Genomic DNA, 21,162 nt, shown 5'->3' with positions numbered 1-21,162 from the left:
AAAATAGAAATAAACTATGATTGCCAGGCAATATTTAAGTCTCACTTAAGGTTTTGTCATTAATTTAAAGCAAATTTAATCAGCATAGTAGTTTGTCTTTCTCCTACAATTCAGCTGCAGAGATCCAGGTATTGAGTTGGTGATGAGTCAAACAAATTACGTGCTGGCTTTGCTACTACAGTGCAAAGAAATAAGTGAAGTCAGAAGACAGGGTATGTGCATAGTAGTATTTGCATAGTAGTATTTGTAATGATTAAGCTGTGGAAGTAAGAAGAGGGCAGTGAAAAAGTATTCATCAATATATTGGAGGTCTAGTAAACTGAAAAACTTTTTGGAAACAGGGCATTAATTTATGTTCTAATTATATATTACATATGGAAATCATTATTGTTTTGTCAGCCGGTCTTAGTTATCTTCATTCACTATTCCTATTTGCATGTAAACTCAATCTCTTCTTCCTAAAAATATCTCTTAGAAATTTTTTAAAAATGAGAGTCTTTTAGTAGTGAATGGTTTTTTTTCTGAAAATATTGATTTTTTTTTAAATCTTGGTTTTCTGGAAATGTCTCGATTTTTTGGAAAAATCTTGGTTTTCTGAAAATATCTTTGATTTTTCTGAAAATATCTTCAAAGGTGTTTTTGCTGGAAATCGAGGCTGATGGTTATTTTCTCTCAGCTCTTTGAAGGTATATTCTTCTGTATTCTAGCTTCCAGAGTTGCTGCTGATAGATCATCCTTCATTCTAATTGCTATTCTTCTGTAGGTGAGTTCTCTTTTCACTCTGGGATTTTTTTTATAATCTTCCCACTTTCTTTGGTGTTCTTTAAATTTACTAGCACTTGTGTAAGTGTGGATTCATCTTTATTTATTTTGGGTTAGATTTTCTGGTCATACTGAGTATGAAGGTGATTGTTCTTCATATATATCATCTGGAGATAAGTTTTGTCTAAGTATGATGGACTGTTTTAAAAGGGGGGAAGAGGAGAGCACCTGGGTAGCTCAGTTGATTAAGTGTCCAATTCTTGGTTTCTGCTCAGATCATGGTCTCATGGTTGTGGGATTGAGCCCTACGTCAGACTCTGCTCAGCACCGAGTCTGCTTTAGATTCTCTCTCCCTCTCCCTCTCACTCACTCTCTCTCTCTCTCTCTCTGTGCCAAATAAATAAATGAAATCTTTAAAATAAATAAAAATTTGAAAAAGAGGGGGGAGAGGGAAGACTCCATAAAGAACCTGTAGCAGCCTACCTGTATGTGTGAGACTCAAAAGATTTTCAACCTAACAACTCACATCTATTTTCATGCTTGACAAAATATCTACACATAGTATGTTTGTGTACACAGTATGTAAACTACCATGAAAAAATCCTGGTATGATTGTGAATCATGGAATGTGAGATTTCATTGTATCACATTCATCTTTCTGAGTCCCTGTTCTGCTTCAAGCTTCAGGGTCAGGCAACTTTGGTCCTTTTCCTTGAAATATTCTTCTAGATTGATTCCATCCAGACAGAATCTACTATCTCTGATTAAGGTAAATGAGCTCTAGCTAAAATACTTTATTAATTAGCATTCTAGCATTGACATCCTGAGCCTCTCTTTCAATTAGTGAAATGGAAACATTTGCCCCTAGTTGAAAGAAGTTCAGTCACCAGCAAATAGGTAAAGTGAATTGGAGACTGGATAGAAAAGGTAAAAAGTACACTGTACTGTTTGAAAGAATTTCTTGGAATATTCATGTATAAATCAGGTATATCATTAAGCACACACAGATTCCTACTGAGTGTTTTTACAGTAGACTGAAGGTGAGGAAGTTTACTTACACATGGTTCATGATCTGTCTTATTTTAGGTCATCACCAGCTTCCCAAAGAAAGGGCAAGATAATTTTCTAGCTATTCTTCCTGGATCCACATTACCAAAGAATTGTTCAGGATGAGAGATGGTGTTTGTTTCTGTGAATTCAAGGAGACTTCTCATGTTCATCTGGCAAGATTCCTCTCTCAAAGCCTCCTCCAACACCCACCCTTCCCTAGTGCATACCTCACCTGAGCCCTTTGTACCACTGCTCACTCTTATATAAAACTTATTATATTCAAGGACACAAACTTTTTAAAATTGACTGAGTTTGACATACATATTTTACTCCATTTGTTGGAGCTATGCTGAGATGAACAAAGAAATGTATAAAACATATCCACTGCCATGCCTAAGCTTCTCATATACTTTCTGGTTTTGCTAATGAAATGTCTGACAAAGTATGATAGAGTTGTTAGAAACAATCCTTTGGGAATCAGAAAGACCTATATAGGAATACAGATGTAGTCACTTACTGCCTAATGTTTCATCATCTGTAAAATGGGGCAGTCACCTAAGGTAAAATTACCATAAGAAAATGAAGGTTAAGCCTCAGCACCCCTCAGAAGGACCAATGGACTCCTTTTGAGGCTCTGGGGAGGGCCTTTACAATGTGGTCATAAAGTCTTTTATTTCTGTAAAATTTTATAAAAGGAAGATCTTCTTGTCTTTCTCTTAAGAAGCTCCTTTCCCCAAATTTTATGAGCTTCCTGTCTCTCCCACAAAACTTGGGCCTTTCATGATGTTAATAATACACGTACATATTTATGAAGAGAATTAAGTAGGATAACACTTCTGCTCTTCTTTATTTTTCTCCCTTTACCAACTAAATCCTCTTTATCATCCATATTTTAGTTTACTATCATTCCCTCAGAAGTTTTCCACACCCCTTCTCCACCCCAGGTCAAGTATTGGGGTCAATGCTTTCTAAGCTTTCTGCACTTCTACCTGTTAATATCAAATTTAATTAAATAATTATTTCTCTAGTTGGTTGCTGTCACATATATGTCCTCTGCTAGGGTATAATCTCTATGGAAGAGAGGTTTGAACCTATCATGTTTATTGCCATGTTTCCTATGCTTATAAGTGAATTAATAAATTAGTTAATTCATTCATCATTAATGGATTAATCAATGAATTAATCAGATACCCAGTAAATTCAATTAACTAATATTTTCTTTAATGCTATCCACTTCACTAATATACAAGTAAAACTATAAGTTTTATGAAGATAATAACTAAAATGTATTTTAATTGAGATATTTTATTTAATATATAACAAAATCTTAGTGGCCTCATATACAAGGGTAGTTATGGTGATTAAAATGCTTAAATGTATGCAATTAATGCTGTATTTTATTTTAATTGATGGCTGGATTTCCTTTAAGTTTTATTTTTAGTTGATTTTATTTTAATTAATAGTTATGGATTTTTTTAAAGTACTACAAGTAGATAATTACCACACAATTTATCTTAAGTAAAAAAGGCCAAAATTCAATAAATAGACCATCAACTCAACTGTTAATGTGTAGCTACTGAAATTAGCAGTGAGTGTAAAAAAAATAATCCTATTCAGGTTCTAGCTTAGACACCTACTGATGGTAGGATTTGAGGAAGGTTGCTTAACTTTTCTCACTTTCCTCATAAAATCATGACAATACTTACTTTGCTCTGTTAGAAAAGTAAGTCAATGAATAAAACTTAAGTAATAATAAAATAATAAAACTTAAGTAAGTCAATGAGTAAAATCTTGGCAATTTTTGGCAAAATTTGGCAAACAATATTTGGCAAAGAGAAAGTGTTATTAAGTGTTAAATATTTTTTTAAACTATAAACAAATTTTAACTAAAAGTTCCAATCACACTAAGCTATTGGGCAATAACAAGCAGATAATGCTTTAGATTTGTTCAGAGAACATATTCTGGAAGTTTGTACTAATTATTTTAAGCACATTTTGGTTTGAGTTTCTATAGTACCTATTTTGCCTGACTCTGATAGTACACAAGAAGATAAATGTCATAACAAAATACAACTTTGTTAGTCGCTATCTTAATGTGGAAAAAAATTAAAGAAATAATGATACTGATTAGGAACACATGCAATAGTAATCATCAGGGCAGACGCTATTCCTTACATGTTCTTTGAAAAGAGTACAGCCTTTTAGCTGAACTTGATATGTTCAGTATCAAGGCTGAACATTTTTTCCAGCTATGATTGGAAAACACTGTACTAGACATACCAGAATAAGAAAATGCTGCTGAACATACTTCAATAAACTTAGGGGCAATGTGGAATGTCATATCCTGAGAAAGCAGAAAACTTCTCATGAGAATGTTTAAAATGTCACTCGGGTTCAGTTTAGATCAGAGTGCAGGTGGCTCTACAAAGCCTTTGCTGGAGGCTTTGTGTTTATACAGTTGTTGCTTCCAGGATGGTATTGATTGGCTAGGCAACTAATAAAACAAGCAGCCCTGCTTTCATCTATGTGCATTTGGGGGATTTTGAAAGATAGAAAAGTGGTTTTAATTAGGACGTCCTTTCACTTATTTTACTTTTTAATTCTTTTTTTTTTCTTTCTTGACCATTCTAACCCACATCCTTCTCCTATTTGAGAATTTCTCTCCCTGCGCATGATTCCAAAGCCACAGATGCTTTGGAAGGCAAATGATCCTAAGGAACATTCTTCTTGGATCCTTAAAACAAAAACTCTTAACATTAAAAAATCAACAAGCTTTAATGTCTCTATTTCATCAGTTTCTATTCAGAGTTACTCACTTGTAACCTAAGGCAATGGGGATCAAAGTTTCTCAGTGAAAAATAAACTAAAATTTATAATAGAACTGATGAAAAAGATATAAAATGTTCTACAATTTACATGGCAGCTTCAATACATGAAAGTAAGGCGTTCACTAATCACTATATATGTGTGTATATACACCTATATATATGTATACATGCATATATGACCCATTTTTAAATTTAGGTATATTTGTATTTTTAAAATATGTTCCTCTATACTCTTTATATTCTCTTAATTTATTTTTCATGTTTTTTTCTCACACATTTTTGGTATTGCTTTCTATCTCTACTTTCTATATCTCCTTTTAAACTCTTCAAAAATTCATCTTTGGTTTTATAATGAACATCCAAGGAAAACTAAACATGATATTCAAAATTTAATTCAAAGACTGTAAATAGAATTTGTCAGATAGCCACACAGTATAAGCTGTGGGGCGGGGGGGGGGGGGGGTGTTGATTGTTTTATTTTTTTCCCCAAGAAAACTTTAAAAAATAGAACAAGGTGGGAAGTACTAAAAACTGACCACATAAATTTGCATATAAACCAGAATTAAAGTGTTTCCAAAGATGAACATAAAATGTAAAAGTACTAGTGTGATTCAAATGGTAATAAGCTAAGAAAACGAATTATCATATAATTACTATACCTTTTAGCTCAAATAAGACAATTCTTCTCTCATTTATAATTCATTTAAAGTATTCCATGACTCTAAAGAATAAGAAAAAACTATTTTGATAGAGCTTCAACCATGTGTCGTCTTTTTTTAAGAGAAGGGGGAGCCTCATAGGGAGAGGGAGAGAGAATCGTGAGCAGGCTCCACACGCAGTGCAGAGCCTGACCCAGAGCTCAATCCCATGACCCTGAGATCATGACTTGAGCCGAAATCAAGAGTGGGACACTTAACTGAGTCACCCAGGAACCTCAACCTTTGATTATGTTTTTAAATACAAAATTCTGAGAATTCTTCTCACCCTGTGGCACCTGGGTCTGTAGCTGCAGCGTCACTTGGGAACTGGTCAGAAGTGCAAATTCTCAGGCACTACCCTAGACCTACTACATCAGAAAATCTGAGGGTGAGACCCAGAAATATGTGTTTTATAATAGCTTTCCAGATGATTCTGATGAACTCCTGCTTGAAAAGCACTAATAAACTGATTAATAATATTTACTCAGGAGACAGACTGACAGTTCAAAGCTCCAATTTGCTACCAATTAGCTCAGTGATTTTTGTCAAATTATTCTAATATATGTTCTTCTGTTTCCCTCTTGTAAAATGGGGCCAAAGTAGTAGTATCTCATAGTGTTGTACTAAAGATTAAATGAATTAATACATGGAGAGCCCCCAGGCCATTTTTGGATACAGAGATAACACTGAGTAAGTGTTATCAAATGTTTCCATATTTTTGAAGCTAAGTTTGACTGAAAGTAAGGGACTTGGTCAAGATCATACAGCTAGTGTCACATAAGGAATAAAATACCAATTTAGTCATACATAGTGTTTATTTCATAGCTTGGAAATGGTAAAAAGCACCACATTTTCTTTAAGTGACCAAATAGTAAACTAACCATTTACAAATACAGTATCTTTACAAAATATGTGTCTTAGTCTGCATCTTCATTTTGCATTCTTAATTGTATGTACTGAAAAGGCTATCAGCAAACTTTCAACAAAATAGTTAAGACATAGTAAACTTTTCACCTCTTTTTTCAACGTAGGGATAACCATAAATTAGCATTATTTCATAATCAGTATAAATAGCATGTGTCAAAACTTATGGAAAGGTTTGTGGAAGAAAGATCATAAGAACAACATCTACTCTAATAACAAATAGAAACCTGTATCTTCTATGTTACATCAACAGGAAGAGAGTTAAGAGGTCCTAACAGAATATGTTATAAAGTCTGGGGAAAGGAAGCAAGGAAACAATTAAAATAAGCATACATTACTATAATACTACTGCCTTAACAATTAAGTTCAAACAGTACCAGAGTCACACACAAGAGGAAGTGTTGCAGGAGCTCCTTGGTCTGTGGACAGATTTTCTCCTTGACAACAAAGGCTTCTTCTGCCTTGTGACTCCAGTATCTTGAAAGGCTTTGTTGTAATCTTCACCCTGTTGGAAAAAGTGGAAAAGAACGTGGAGTGTAGATTACCCACTTCCTAAAAGCTTTGGCCTAAAAATGGCACACCATCCATCCTCTCAGACTTCCTCCAGCAGAGCTCAGTCATCTGGTCACACCTGACTGCAGGGAGACCGGGGTGTACAGCTGTGTACTCAACCACAACCAGCCACACTACATTCATTTGCCTGATGCCAGATGTACTACCACATAGATGATACAGAAATGATAAACTTAGACATGACTATTTGAATTTTTTGTTCCTCATTTGCAGAAGTAAATCAGAATATCTGCTTAAAATTCTCCATCCAAGAAAATAAGGAGCAAACCCTCTCGTACATTACAGGATGACCCTAAGGATTAAATGAGAATGCACATTACTTTATTTTAGCCTACTATCTACATAATAAGAGGTCAACACACTTCATACGTGAACATACCTAGAAAAAAGGCCTGGAGGTCGGGTAAGGAAAGGGAAGGAAAGCAAATAGTGTCTGAGTTCAAGAACTGAAAGCAAAAAACAAGGTTGGAGATTTTCTTATCAGAATTTTTAGATCATCATTTTAATTATGAGCTCTCTTAAGCTTTTCTTTCTTAAGTTACTCTATGCCACTTAGCTTATTAGCTCATAATTAGCTCATAATTTCTCTTATTAGAGAAAATTCCATTTCAACTTAGTGCAGTTTTAATTTCTCTAGTCTAGAAGTGATATATGGCTTTAGATCCCATGAGTTCATGACCAAAAGACTTGTAACTCAAAGAGTAGTTGTTTCTTTATTTCCAAATGGGAATGAACTTAGGATGCACTGTCCCAAATATCAGGACTGGTCCAACTTACTTTCATAAGAAAGCTGTCTTAAAAACCTGTTGTGCTTTATGTAATCCAGTCACTTACTCTCCTTCATAAGTATTTTTATTAAAGAGCAGAATCTTCCATTAAAGGACTTTTCTGAATAGACTTTGGAGTTGAATTTTAACTTTTTTTTTGATTAAAAGAGAATAAATGGAATATTCAGTCATCATACTAAGAATATGCCACTCAGCCCGTTCCAGTCACCGAACATCTCAGTAACAGAGAATACATAAAACCCCCGCCTACGGTCAATGTTAACAGTTATGACCAGGTACCTTCATTCTGATTCAGGGTCAGATGCCTTGACTTTTGTACCAGAAATCCTATTAAGAGTCAGTATTAAATTATTAAAATATTCCCACCAAGCCAACTTAATAGGGACTACCATAATCAAAAGTTAATAGAAAAAAAAAAACAACAACAACAACATTTAAAAGAATGTTCTGACCTGGCTAGAATGTCTAAATTCATAAAACAGATGAGAAGAAACTTGAAAATATTTTAAAATCTTAGTAGGAGAGACCCTTGTTTAGAGAATCTTGAGGGTTTGTTTGTTTTCTCTATTCATCTTGAATTCTGCCAGAAAATCAAGAAAACATTCTCAAGAGAAAAACAAGAAATATGTAATATTTGAACTAAAATAGCTAGTTCAGAATCCATGACTTCCTTTTAGTCTGATAGCTCAGGACATTTCTACACAGACCTCCCTCCCTAGAGCATGCAGGAAATGAGAAGATCACAGAGTAAGCCATGATGGGAAGCTTTACTGAATGAAGACCAATGAAGGTCAGTGGAAGGGAAGGCAAATTCTGCACAAGCATTAGACTAAATACACAGCCTCCCCTCAATTCTCACCTTCTCTGTTGGGTTGACAGACATGTCCGTATCAACATGATTATGTCCAAAGTTATGCTACCCCATGTGACCTCAAAGTGGTCAAAGAAACAGAACCTCTGAGCAGTTACATGTAGGGCAAAATGAGGAAGCCTAAGTTTGATTTTGAATTCTCTAAGGACCCCCTGCCACACACACACACACACACACACACACACACACACACACACACGACATTACTATCCTCTGCTGACATTTGCTCAACCTGACACTAAGTCAGCCTTCCTGGTAACTGAACTCTTTTAGGGCATTGGGCCAGCATTTTGCAGAATTATAATAATGAATATAAACATAACTCAGATAGTAGTTGTCTAATAAATGTGAGTTCCTATCTCTTCTCAGAAATATCTGTACTATTAAGAAGAATCTTAAAATCTGATCTTTAAATCTGACAATTCTAAGAAATAAAATACTCATTCCAAAAATCAGATTTCATGACAGGTGGTTGGAGACAGATTTGGGGGCAGCCTCCATCTCCACAAGTCAGACCACATAACTTGTTACCTGGTTATGTACAAAGATTTTATCTTAAATCAGTGCTTTGTGAATTACTATAGGGAAGGACCAGGGGAATCCCCCCTCCCCGTCCCCACCAGAAAAATACTTTTGTCAGAACCTAAATCATGTACTTGCCTGTCCTGGAACTCTCAATTTCTGTCCTTACTGCCTCACAAAAGACAAAAAATTCAAGGATGGGGAACTGCCAGCACACTGTGTGAGATTAGTGTCATTTTAAACCCTCATAGATGTATCCGCTTCAAGGACACTTCATGAGGGAATTAGTAGTGCCTGAACTTTTAATTATTCTTAATTGTATTAATTGTCAGCAGAAAGTAAATGTAGTGTCTGTGCTATTTTAAGAAAAAGGGCTTGCAATTCTATAAACAATAAAGTGGAGTACATGAGCAGACTGGGAAGAAACTCACTTTTAAAAAGTCTTAGATGTCGCTTCTAATCAGAAGTGACCCCACTCATGGCTGTTTCCAGGCAGCTAACTCAATAGCCTGCCAATCCAGGAGATTTTCTTGACCAGATACAGCTATAGCTTCCAGAGTTCAAAAATCAATAACCATTTTCTAAAGGGCAAGTAGGTTGGGAATGGGAGGTATTTATACATTTTGATGCAAATAGCCTTAAAATATAAAGGTTTTTATGTAATAACAAGAACTAACATATTCGAGTACTACATATTATGTACCAGGATTCTTCTATGCATGTCCTCTCTGCCTTAACACAACTTTGTTAGTGTTATTGTTACTTTACTGATATAGAAATATAAGACCACCAGCAATGGAATTCTATTTCTATTCTCATTATATTTCTTCAGAAACACACAGAGACCGACATAACTCTTTATTCTTCACTCCCATGCCTAGGACAGAAATAGGCTGCTCAGCCCTTTGTCTCTTCATTAGAAAGCATGCAGTGACTATAATAACACCATAAAGTAAAACAAACAAACAAACAAAAAAAAAAAAACACCATAAAGTACTTGTTTTCCAGCCTCTGGCCAAAATGAGAGTAAGGAGAAGAAGATAAAAAAAAAAAAGTTAAGAAATGAAGACTAATTCATACCACCTAATGGGAATTCCTTAACATTTAATAACAACAAATTTCAGACCCAGATTTCAGAGGGTAAATATTTACTTTAGTTTTTCTATCCATTATGCACTGATCCACAAATACATGTCTTCATGTAAGGGTGGGAATTTTGATTTTACTCAGTGGTCTCTTTACCCTGGGAAAATACAAGGTGCCAGGATCTGTTTCTGAGTAGTTACTTGAAAACAGTCAATAAAACAGTCAAAACAAACACTAGTTTTCCATAGTTGTCAAATGGCTCCCATCAGTATGAAAGTACATTTATTCTATTTTGGATTTGTTCAGCTTAGGTCTACTTGGTTGAAGTGTATCCATGCTGTTCTGCTTACTGTATGAAGCCGATCCACCTGTACACTAAACACCTTAAACTGGACATTCCGATATCCTTATAAAAATCAGAATCCACAGTACTAAACTATCAGAATAAAGAATACTTTCATAGTAGATCAGCAGTTGCTTGGGGATGGGAGTTGGGGAGGGGTGTGAGGGAAGGGTGACAAAGGGATAATACAAGAAAACTTTATCAGGTGATGGGTATGTTCACTGTCTTGATTTTGCTGATAGTTTCTTCAGTGTGTGTGTGTCTGTACACCAGTGTAAGTCAAAGCATCAAATTGTGCACGTTAAATATGTGCGATTTATTATATATGAATTATGCCTCAATGAGACTATGGAAGGAAAGAAACAAAGAGAAAGAAACAGAGGGAAAGAGAAACTTTCCATCATTTTGTAAAGCGCAGTCAGGTCGGAATTAGATTAGAAACGCAAATAGTAAGATGCCAAACTGCACGCTCACTGTGGTTTGTAACTTAGAGATGACCACTTATGTGGTAAAGAAACAAGCTGAGCAGATAGTGGAAGTAAACTTTTTGCTCTTCCCTTAAATAAAGTAAAATAGAAATCTGAATTAACGAGCCCTAGCTTTTATAATGAATTGGAGTGAAACTGATGATTCGTTCAAGTTCTGCTCACCAAGTTCATTAACTTAATGTAATACACGATGAAAAGGACTTTACCTACCATGATTATAATTAAAATGTAAATGTTCAGGATATCCATTTCACACTCAGTTCTAAGTATCTAAAAACATGTCTCATGGTACAATGCAGTATCTTGAAAAGTTAGGCAAAATAATTCTCACTCGTTTCATGATATTACTTGTGTCTTGCTTCCATTTGGAGGCTACTATCTGTACTGATCATAAGTAGGTAAAAATAAACCCATAATTTGGGTATTCTGTAGGCTTTGATGTAACTAGGTTTTTTGCCTCACTCACATCTTATTTTCTTCCAAATACTTTCATCCATCTCTTCTGCTAAATAGGACACCAACAGGCAGGAAGACAAGAAGTAAATGAAAAGAAAACTGAATTTTGACAAAAATGCAAGCATTATCCAAAAAGCAAAGACCAAACCCCCAAATTTCAAAATGTCTTATTTAATTCATAACTGGATACCACATCTGTTAAAATACTGTTGTTGTTGTTTTTTACTTTCATCAGCACATTTCCATCTCTTCGGCATCTTTGTTTATCTGCAAGAACAAGTAAATGGAACTGGTAATCCAAAGTTTGCTTGGCCACGCCAAGTCCAAGTCCTTGGACTATCATGTTCTCTTCTTTCCACTCTGTGGATCTTGGTGACATACATTGTCTCCTACTTTAGGAGAATTACAGAGGCAGAACTTTAGTAAAATATATACTGATATGACTCCAAATTGTTAAATTTTCTGATAAAATGTTTTAAAACACATTAAATCCAAAGGCTACTTATTTGGGTTACTAACAACTTGTGCTTTTCTCTGCCAGCTGGGGTTGTTAAAGTGAATTAGAAATAGGTTCTGCACCCATTCATCCTTTAGTTTTTGAAGATTATATATACTTCCATATCGCCTGGCAAATAACACTGCCATGGTTGCTGAGGGCTTCCCAGAAAACTCAGCAGCCAAGGCTCTGGGACACCTTGGAATTCGACAGGATCCAATAGCTAAGATATTAATGGTCAGCATAGATAACCTCCAGACTTCAGCACTTGGCCAGCATGTTTGTTTGTTTTTAAAGATTTATTTATTTTAGAGAGCATGAGCAGGGGTGGGGCAAAGGGCGAGGCACCCCACATCTGTACTAGTCATTAAACATGTTTACTATCAACCCTCATCATGATGTCAATTTATTTTTAAAACTGGGAGCAGGCTGCCTAGGTGGCTCAGTCAGTTAAGTGGCTGACTTTTGATTTCTGATCAGGTCATGATCTCAGGTCCTGGGATAGAGACCCCTAACAGACTCCATGCTTGAGATTCTCTCTCCCCCTCTTCCTCTGCCCCTTTCCACCCCACACACGTGCATAGAAGTGCTCTCTCTATTTAAAAAAAAAAAAAAAATATGTGTTCTGGGAGCTGAGAGAATGAGGTGATTAACTCCAAACCTGGCAATTTAAGAAAGCCAAAAGAAAGCAGTTGAAATGTGATTTGAGTCTGTAAGTGACCAAAATAAACCTTTCTTCTCCTAGATATCTAGTCTTTTCTCTGATGTTTTTAATTGTCCCTATATTAGGAAATAAAGCTGTTCATTTATTTGCTTATGTTTGTTTGTTTGTAAGAAAGTTGAGCAGCGGCCTCTGGGTTTCAGCTCAGATCATAGTCTTGGGGTCTTGGAATAGAGCTCCAGTCAGGCTCAGGGCTCAGTGGGGAGTCGGCTTGTCCTTCTCCCTCCCACTCTGCTCTACGTCCCACCCACCCACCTCACATGTATGTGCAAGCATGCCTCTCTCGCTCTTTCAAATAAATAAATAAAATCTTAAAAAAAAAAAAAAAGAAAGAAAGTAAAATGAAAGACCTCTTCTGAAGACCATGTGCAGGTTTGACTTTGAAGTCTTAAACCAGCAATTATAGTTGTACAGGAACCATTTTGTTTATTTCCTGGTCTCGGTCTCTTCTAGCCAGTTGAGATTAGAGCCAGGAACTTCCATGTACATGGATATTATTAAATGGCTTTTGAAAAAATTTGCAAATAAAATGATTATTAAAGGCAATGTTATAAACTCAAGCCCTCTGAACTCAGAGTATATTTGATATGTTTATGTTACTGATTACTGTATATTTGATTTATTTATGCTACTGTACTTACTACATTTAGGAATGTTAATAAAAAAGACAAGTTTTTACCCAACATTTTCATTAGACCTATATCTTAACCCAGATTTTGTTCCCATTGTTACTTTTCACTTATGCCTTGGAATATGAAAACAAAAAGTAATAATTTCAGAGAAAAAATCAGGAAACACAAATTGTAGTCATAGTATTTTAAAAATTCTGTCGAATAGGGAAGTCTAGTTAAAAATAATAAGTCATATTTTTACACAATATTAAAATGAAAAAAACTTCAATGATAGTTGCTTAAAATGTCTACAATTATATGGGATTCATAAGTCCACCCCCTACTGTTTTCCATTCAAATGAAGGGAAAGCACATGGGTAAATTACCACCTGCAGTGTATGATAGCGGACATGGTAAGCAGCTGTCAGTGGAGCCCTATAATTATGCAAGTATCTTTTCACTATTATACAATTAGAAAGACCTATCTTTCTTCCACAAGGTAATGTTTTTGTTGGTGTCAAGAGCACTGAACTCTCTGTACTTGTTCAATCGCTTACATCTGAATTGAATATAACCAATAAATCCCTGGGAACTTATTTTTTATTATTATTATTTTGGGGGCCCTTTGACAAATTTCTATCATAATAAGAAAGCTTATTTTATTGTAGTTAACTTTCATTAAATAAAAAATTTGTCAACTTTTTCTACCTTTTTTTCCAGTAATCAGTTCTGTCATAGCTTATCAAGGTGGCAGGTAGGGAAGAAAAATCCTTTGGCAAAGTCTTTCAATATCATAACAAATCAGAGGACAGACATAAAAACTAAAGCACAGCTATTCAATTATTTTTCATGTTACCTTTATGATCTAAAAAATTAGATTTTAAAAATCTAGAGTTTAATAAACCATTAAAATCTGAAATATTTCAAGATTACTGAGGAATAGAAATTTAATTGAAACTTAGAATATTAAAAAAATTATGATTTACCATAAATAAAAGTGCAACACCTTCTAAAAGTTTATGACTATCAGAAGCACTTGACTAAAAAGAAAAATGTTTCACTTGATTTTGAGCTCATCAGTAATAGTCGCACACAGTGACTGAACCATGAATGTATGAGTCTCTCTTAGAAGAGAAGCAGAATTAGGTGGTTGGTTGATGATACAATGCTGTAACACTTGCATGCATACTTATTTTTATCTATGTATCACTAGTTTGGAGCTGAAAAATATATAGTTCAGAATTCCTAATCTCACTAATTATACGCTAGCATTTTAAATAAAGACCAAATAGAAGGTCACATAGTAAACTAAGAGTCACTTCTAAATGCTGCCAACCAGGTTACTGAGGATTTGAATTTAGTATATCATTAGAAAAGATAAATTTCAAAGTAAGTTCAGTCTCACATGCTAATAAAACTTACATTTACCACTTGATAGAATCAGCTGACAAGACTGATGTTCTTAACTTCTCCCTAGCTCTACTCCTTGAATTCTTAAGTCAGTGAGGGTCACATTCACTGCAATGTGGCAGTGAATGTGACATTATGTGACATAATGTGACATAGATATGACATTATCCATTCCTGCAGCCACTGCCTAAGCGCTAACTTTTAAATATCTTCTGCCTCTTACCCATAAGGAATTTTTGTTTTTAAAGTAGCAGAAAACCTGGAGCACCTGGGTGATTCGGTCAGTTAAGCACCTGACGTTTGGTTTCAGCTCAGGTCATGATCTCGGGATCTTGAGATTAAGCCTGTGTTGGGCTCACGCTCAGAGTAGAATCTGCTTGAGATTCTCTCTCTCCCTCTCTTTCTGCCTCCGACCCCGCTCCCACATTCCCAATCTCTCTCTCAAATTTTTTTTTTTTTTTAAGTAGCAGAAAATCCAAACAGGCTTGAGCCCAAAGTACTCTACTGCCCAAAGTAACTAAGAAGTCCTGAGGTAGATCTACTTTTAATAGGAATCCATCTCTCTCTCTAATTCTTGGCTCTACGCTCCAGTGTTGGCTTCATGTCGAGCACGACAGTTTTTTCAAGGTGGTAATATGGCCTCAACGAGTTCTAGACTTTGAAGCAACAGTTCCAAGTTCATAAAAAGAAAACTAGTCTTTCCTAGAAGTCTGAGCTAAAATCCTGTAAAATCACTCTCTTTGGTTGAAATTAGGCCACGTAACCATCCCCAAAGAGATAGGACACAGTGTCTTCTCATTGGCCAGGACTAAATCATTTGCCTAGCTCCAAAGCTGTGAAGGAATCAAAAATGTCAGAACTATGGTACTTGTATGGCTCAGCTGGAAGAGCATGTAAATCTTGGTCTCTGGGGTGGTGAGTATGAGCCCCACTTGGGTGTAGAGATTAGTAAAAAATAACTAAACTGAAAAAAATGTGTCCAATGCATGGACCCACAATGAAAAGTAGATGATTTTTTCTGGAGCAGCACTGTCTGATAGGAATATAATGTAAACTACATATATAATTGTAAATCTTCTAGTAGCCACATTAAAAAAATAAAAAGAAATAGATTAAGTCAGTATATTAATTATAAGATACAATATACTATAATCCAATATATCCAAAACATTATTCCACCATCTTATCAAAATTTAAAAATTATTAAAATATTTTCCATTCTTTTTTTAATTTAGAGTACATTTTCAAAATTTAGTGCATATTTTACACTTCCAACATAATTCAATTATGAATTCATTTCCTCCCTCTCACTAACCTCAGTTTCAGTATTTAATGACCTATGCAGCTAGTGACCACCATATTGGGCACCACATCTCTGAAGTCTGGAGGGCACTTGAAGTCCAGTTATCAAAAGAAAAATGAATGCTATTCGTTGGCAAAACAACAGATATATACTATAACTTCCTTAATTGGCTTTCTGGTTTTTGGTCTATCCACATTCTGGTATTATCAGTAAGCAGACCAACAAGATGACAAAAATTGAAACAAGCAGACTATAATTGAAATCTGTTTATAGTCAGTCCCAACTTATTTTTTTCTAAACCTAACCTGCTACATTGTTTCTATGTCTAAGTTTCCCAGCAGAGAGTTTTCATTACCTACTGTCACATATTGCTTAGTCATCCCTGCAGCAGTGGGTGTCGTTTGCAAGGGGTTAAATCTTCTAGGGAACATTTGGAAACATATGGGGGCATTTTTAGTGGTTTCGGTGACTAGGGTTTTCTATCATGGTGTTTATGGGCCAGGGCCGAAGATGCTAAATGTTCTGCAGTGGGTTGAAAAATCCTGCAGAAGAATACTATTCTAATCAATAGTTACGGATAGTGGTCCCAAGTAAGAAACACTCATTGGTGTACTGGTGACAGGCTCTTTGCCCGGCAGGCATGTGTTGAATTTGCTGAAATACTCCCACAATGGCTATATTCAAGATATGAGCACGTGATTTTTAAAAAAAAGTCATAAAGATTTCATTGAATATGGGTTCTAATGCCCAGAAATATGCAAAAGTAAATGTTATCATAGTGACCTTTACCAGAATAACTAAAAATTCAGTATATACAACATATTCATAATGATGGTTACACTTACCTGATGTAGCCAACTGAGACTGGGAAAGCAAATTAAAAGTTAACATTAGACTATTATTTAATGTTTTAAGTTTTTATAAAGAGATAAAGATAATATAGTAATGCAATACTTCTATGTGTAGATATATACACACACATATATATGCATATATATAATTTTAATAAAACTTTAAAAAAACACTGACAACTGTTACACAGTTTTGGATGGAGACAGAAATGATCTTTGAAGTTGTCTTATCTTCAGTTTCCTTCTCTCTGCTTCATGAAACATGAAAGAGATGCTTCCTATTGAGAAATATATTTCTTCCATCTAAAACTTTCAGTTTTAAGCTTAAATATTTAACCTACTAAATCCTGGTTTATTCTATATCCTATCTGAAACTTAAATCCATGTAACGCTTGAAAAGATAAAATGCCCAAATGCTATACATTTAAAGAACTCCTTAATTAACTTCATAAAATTAATAATTTTAAATATTGGGCGCCTGGGTGGCTCAGTGGGTTAAGCTTCTGCCTTCAGCTCAGGTCATGATCCCAGGGTCCTGGGATTGAGCCCGGCATCGGGCTCTCTGCTCAGCGGGGAGCCTGCTTCCCCCTCTCTCTCTCTGCCTGCCTCTCTGCCTACTTGTGATCTCTGTCTGTCAAATAAATAAATAAAATCTTTAAAATAGTAATAATAATAATTTTAAATATTTGTGTTTTAACAATTTTCACCCTAGTTGTCTAAAGATTTCAAACTTCTGCAATACTAAGAACATAGTTTCATGAATTTTTTAAAAGGATTTTATTTATTTATTTGAGAGAGAGAGAGAACACAAGCAGAAATAAGGGCAGAGGGAGAGGGAGAAACAGACTCCTTGCTGAGCAAGTAGCAGATTCAGAGATCAGTCCCAGAGTCCTGGAATCATGACCTGAGTCGAAGGCAGACACTTCACCAACTGAATCACCCAGGCGTCCCCATAGTTCCACAATTTTTTTAAAAGATTTTATTTATTTATTTGACAGAGAGAGATCACAAGTAGGCAGAGAGGCAGGCAGAGAGACAAGGGGAAGAAAGTTACCTTCCGAGCAGGGAGCCTGATGCGGAGCTTGATCCCAAGACCCCGAGATCGTGACCTGAGTGGAAGGCAGATGCTTAATGGACTGAACCACCCAGGCCCCCCTAGTTCCACAGTTTTTAAACCTAAACCTTAACTAAAGAAAAGTTTCATTTATGATAATATATAATGAAACAGATTGATTTAGGAGCCCTTGAAAATGCCAACATTTCTCAATTTAATAAGGAAGCAAGCAGTTTGTTTTAAAGCTATTCTATCTGGATTAAGAATAAGTTGGTTTGGATTTTTACAGCAATTTAGAAATGTATGCATTTACTGAAATAGTGATAAACTGGTATAGTATTTTCTTTTAGGAAATTAGGTCTCCCAAGGATATATAATGAGGCTCATATTCATTTCCAATACTGTCAAAATAAAACAAATTTGGATTTAGAGAAGTATTCTTATCAAGAGGAAAATCCAGGATTTTTACTATGAAATAAAATACTTGCCATCAGGGAGCAAACCAAAAACATGACATCATAATGCCCCCTATTGTTTAAAATGTGATATGCATTAGAAATAGTTCCCAAATTATATACAAATAAATGGGACATTTTGGTAAGTTGTCATGACATTCAAAACAACTACAAACACGGGGTGAGGAAAGTCATCTGGACTCTTAAAAGAACAGTTCCAAACAGCTATTTAAGATTCATAACTTGAATAATCTGCCAACAGAAAGGGGACTTCAAAGAGCTTCAGAAGATACATATTAAAATCCCATTGTGTGAGAATAACAGTATACTTATTTTGTCTATTTTAAATTAATAAGTTTAAATATTTGTCATTTCATTGTAATAATGACCCTAACAGACACCATACTTACCTCCAAATACTCATGCATCATATAAAAATAGCCAAAAACTCAGGCTAACCCAGAGGAAAGAGAAAGATGTGATAGATGGAGTGGCCACATGATGGCAACATTTCACCATATAAATGCAAATAAGCAAGCATTTGACAGTGGAAATCCCCTTGATTTAAAGAAAGTGCATAAAATAGGGAGTAAATAAAGGCTCACTTCCTCTATAGCACTTTATTACCTTTATAGTACTGCTTTACTATCTCTGTAGTAAAGGAAATATTATCTAAAATCCTACCTACTGTCTCTATTTAAGTATGGAGATATTAATTTTATTTTGTGGCTGAGTGTGTCAATTCCCACATGTAATCTGGTTTACATGCAACGCATACTTTATTTCACTTTTACAATGTTCTATTTCAGCATGTGAAGGATTTGTTAATTTTCTCCTTCTTGGAACAGTTACATATTATAGAAGATTATTTTAGAGCAGACCTATCTACTTAATCTATTCCAAATCTATAACCCTGCTCAACTACTCCCTAAAACCCCTCCCTGATGGGAGAATCCTAGAAAAGCCTTCTGGAGTCCACAGCTGTTCCTGGCATCCAAACTGCAAATAGCCCTAGGGTTGGAAGGAATCTGATTATGCTTTAGTGGAAACACCTATAGAGGGGAAATAAGACATTCCAGTTCTCCTGACAGCTGGCCCCAGAGTGGTTTTTAAGAGAATCTTCAATTGTCTATGATATTATTGATAATTAAATAATTAGGTCCACAAAACTTAAAAGAACCAAGAGCTAATATTTGATTAAATACTTTGATAAAGATAAAAGCAAGTGATATACTTTTTTACTAAGGAGGTACCCTCAAGCCCCATACTTAACTTTTATATGCAAAGGAAGTTAAACAACCCATATTCTGAAGTGCCCTAACATATGTACTAGTTGTTCATGCACTGATCTGTGAGATGATAATGGATGGTAACTTTCCTGTTCATTAACATATAAACCAAATCAAAGATACAATACTCTTGGAAATTTATTAACATTCTTGTATTCTGTGCTCAGAGAGTAGAAACACAGTCCTTCCACAGATGGGTACCCTGAGTCATTAGAAAGAGGCAAAAAAAAAGAGCATTTTTTTTTTTTTTAAATTAACATTTCTATTAGAAGAGCAAACCAACCACCACATTCCCAAAACTGATCAATAGCAGCATTTTGGACCTTAAAAACATATATATTTTATCACTTAAACATGAAGTGGAAACAATGAATGTAAAAAATAAGTACAATTAAGACTAAATGACAATTTTTATAACAAGTTAATAATGTTAAAGAGGGTAGTATTGCATTTTAAGGAAATCATTAGATATGAAATAGTTATGATTTACCACATATCAAGTAATTTAGGCTACCGTGAACATCACAGTGAAATATACATATATAAATATATATTTGTAATATATACACACTCATATAGTTAAAATTATAAAACAAAGATAAAAGAAGACACGCGGAATTATTTATAAGGATTTTTGTGCTCTGAGCCTATTTATGCTCATGATCCCAAAATCTATAATCCCAGAAAAACTGATGGAACAAATATGGTACAGTGATTCAAACATTATAATAGAGGACCAATTATATATTTGTGAAATAATACTATATTTTCTAGTTACCTCTGATGTTGCAAACTATTCCTAAAAAGAAACTTATTTCATGAAGAAAATTTGCATTATTAGTAATTTTCTTTTAATTCATAGGCAAACCAAGAATTTTAGGATGCCTGGCTAGCATTGTTCCATACATCAGTGATCTGTGGAAATATCAATAACCCTAATCTACATGCAGGATAAATAAGCTGTAAAGAAACTAAGGTTAAGTTTTGTATGATGGTTTGTTGTAGGAAAAAGGTAGGAAAAGGATCATAAAAAATGTGTACAAGGAATTTTGTTTATTTGAGAGTGAGAAGCTCACACATATAAACATTGGTACTTATTGGTCATTATTTACTAGTATTACATATGTACTTTGAAATCATTTTAATTATACAAATTATAATTTATATTTTATATTATATATTCTAAAAATAAAATTTTCTCCTAAATGTTATTTCATAAAATTGCTATGAAATCTCAAAATCCATAATTTTTGTCTCTGTAACACATGCTTCTAGCCACTAGGTGGCTCAATTATGAAAGTTCCCCTTTAATTTTTAATTATGAATATTTATAGTTCTTTCCAATGTATTATATGAAAGTGATGAAAAGCAGAAAGGAAGAAGCAAGAAAACAATATTAGCTAAGTGTTCTATGTCAGCTATTTCATATTAGAGAACCAGACTTTGACCCTAATTAGAGATCCCAAAAGCCAATTTATAATGGCCCAAACAAAAAGGATGTATACCGGCCTACATGGCGAGCAGCCCAGGGTTGAATAATCTGTCTGTTCTATTATGTCATTAAGAACCAACTCCTTTGGTCT

The 21,162-nt window shown here is 34.7% G+C and overlaps 1 long non-coding RNA gene across 2 annotated transcripts in view; it reads right to left on the bottom strand.

Moving 5' to 3' along the window:
* The window catches only part of LOC116864651, a 29,750-nt gene extending 13,625 nt beyond the window's left edge, over nt 1-16,125 (bottom strand). The window contains exons 1-3 of one of the 2 annotated variants that reach the window (XR_004382057.1): nt 15,943-16,125; nt 6,640-6,767; nt 1,821-1,951 (exon numbers count right to left, since the gene is read on the bottom strand). This is a non-coding gene — a long non-coding RNA (uncharacterized LOC116864651). Of the gene's footprint in view, nt 1-1,820; nt 1,952-6,639; nt 6,873-15,942 lie in introns of those variants that run through there. The other variant, XR_004382058.1, reaches the window with a different exon arrangement.
* Between the last annotated feature and the right edge of the window lie 5,037 nt (nt 16,126-21,162).

The sequence above is a fragment of the Lontra canadensis genome, unplaced genomic scaffold (assembly GCF_010015895.1).
Source record: "Lontra canadensis isolate GAN:19392208 unplaced genomic scaffold, GSC_riverotter_1.0 scaffold6, whole genome shotgun sequence".
In the NCBI taxonomy this organism is placed as follows: Eukaryota; Metazoa; Chordata; class Mammalia; order Carnivora; family Mustelidae; genus Lontra; species Lontra canadensis.
Note: the sequence above shows the minus strand (reverse complement) of the source record. Positions and strands in the feature narration are given on the sequence as shown.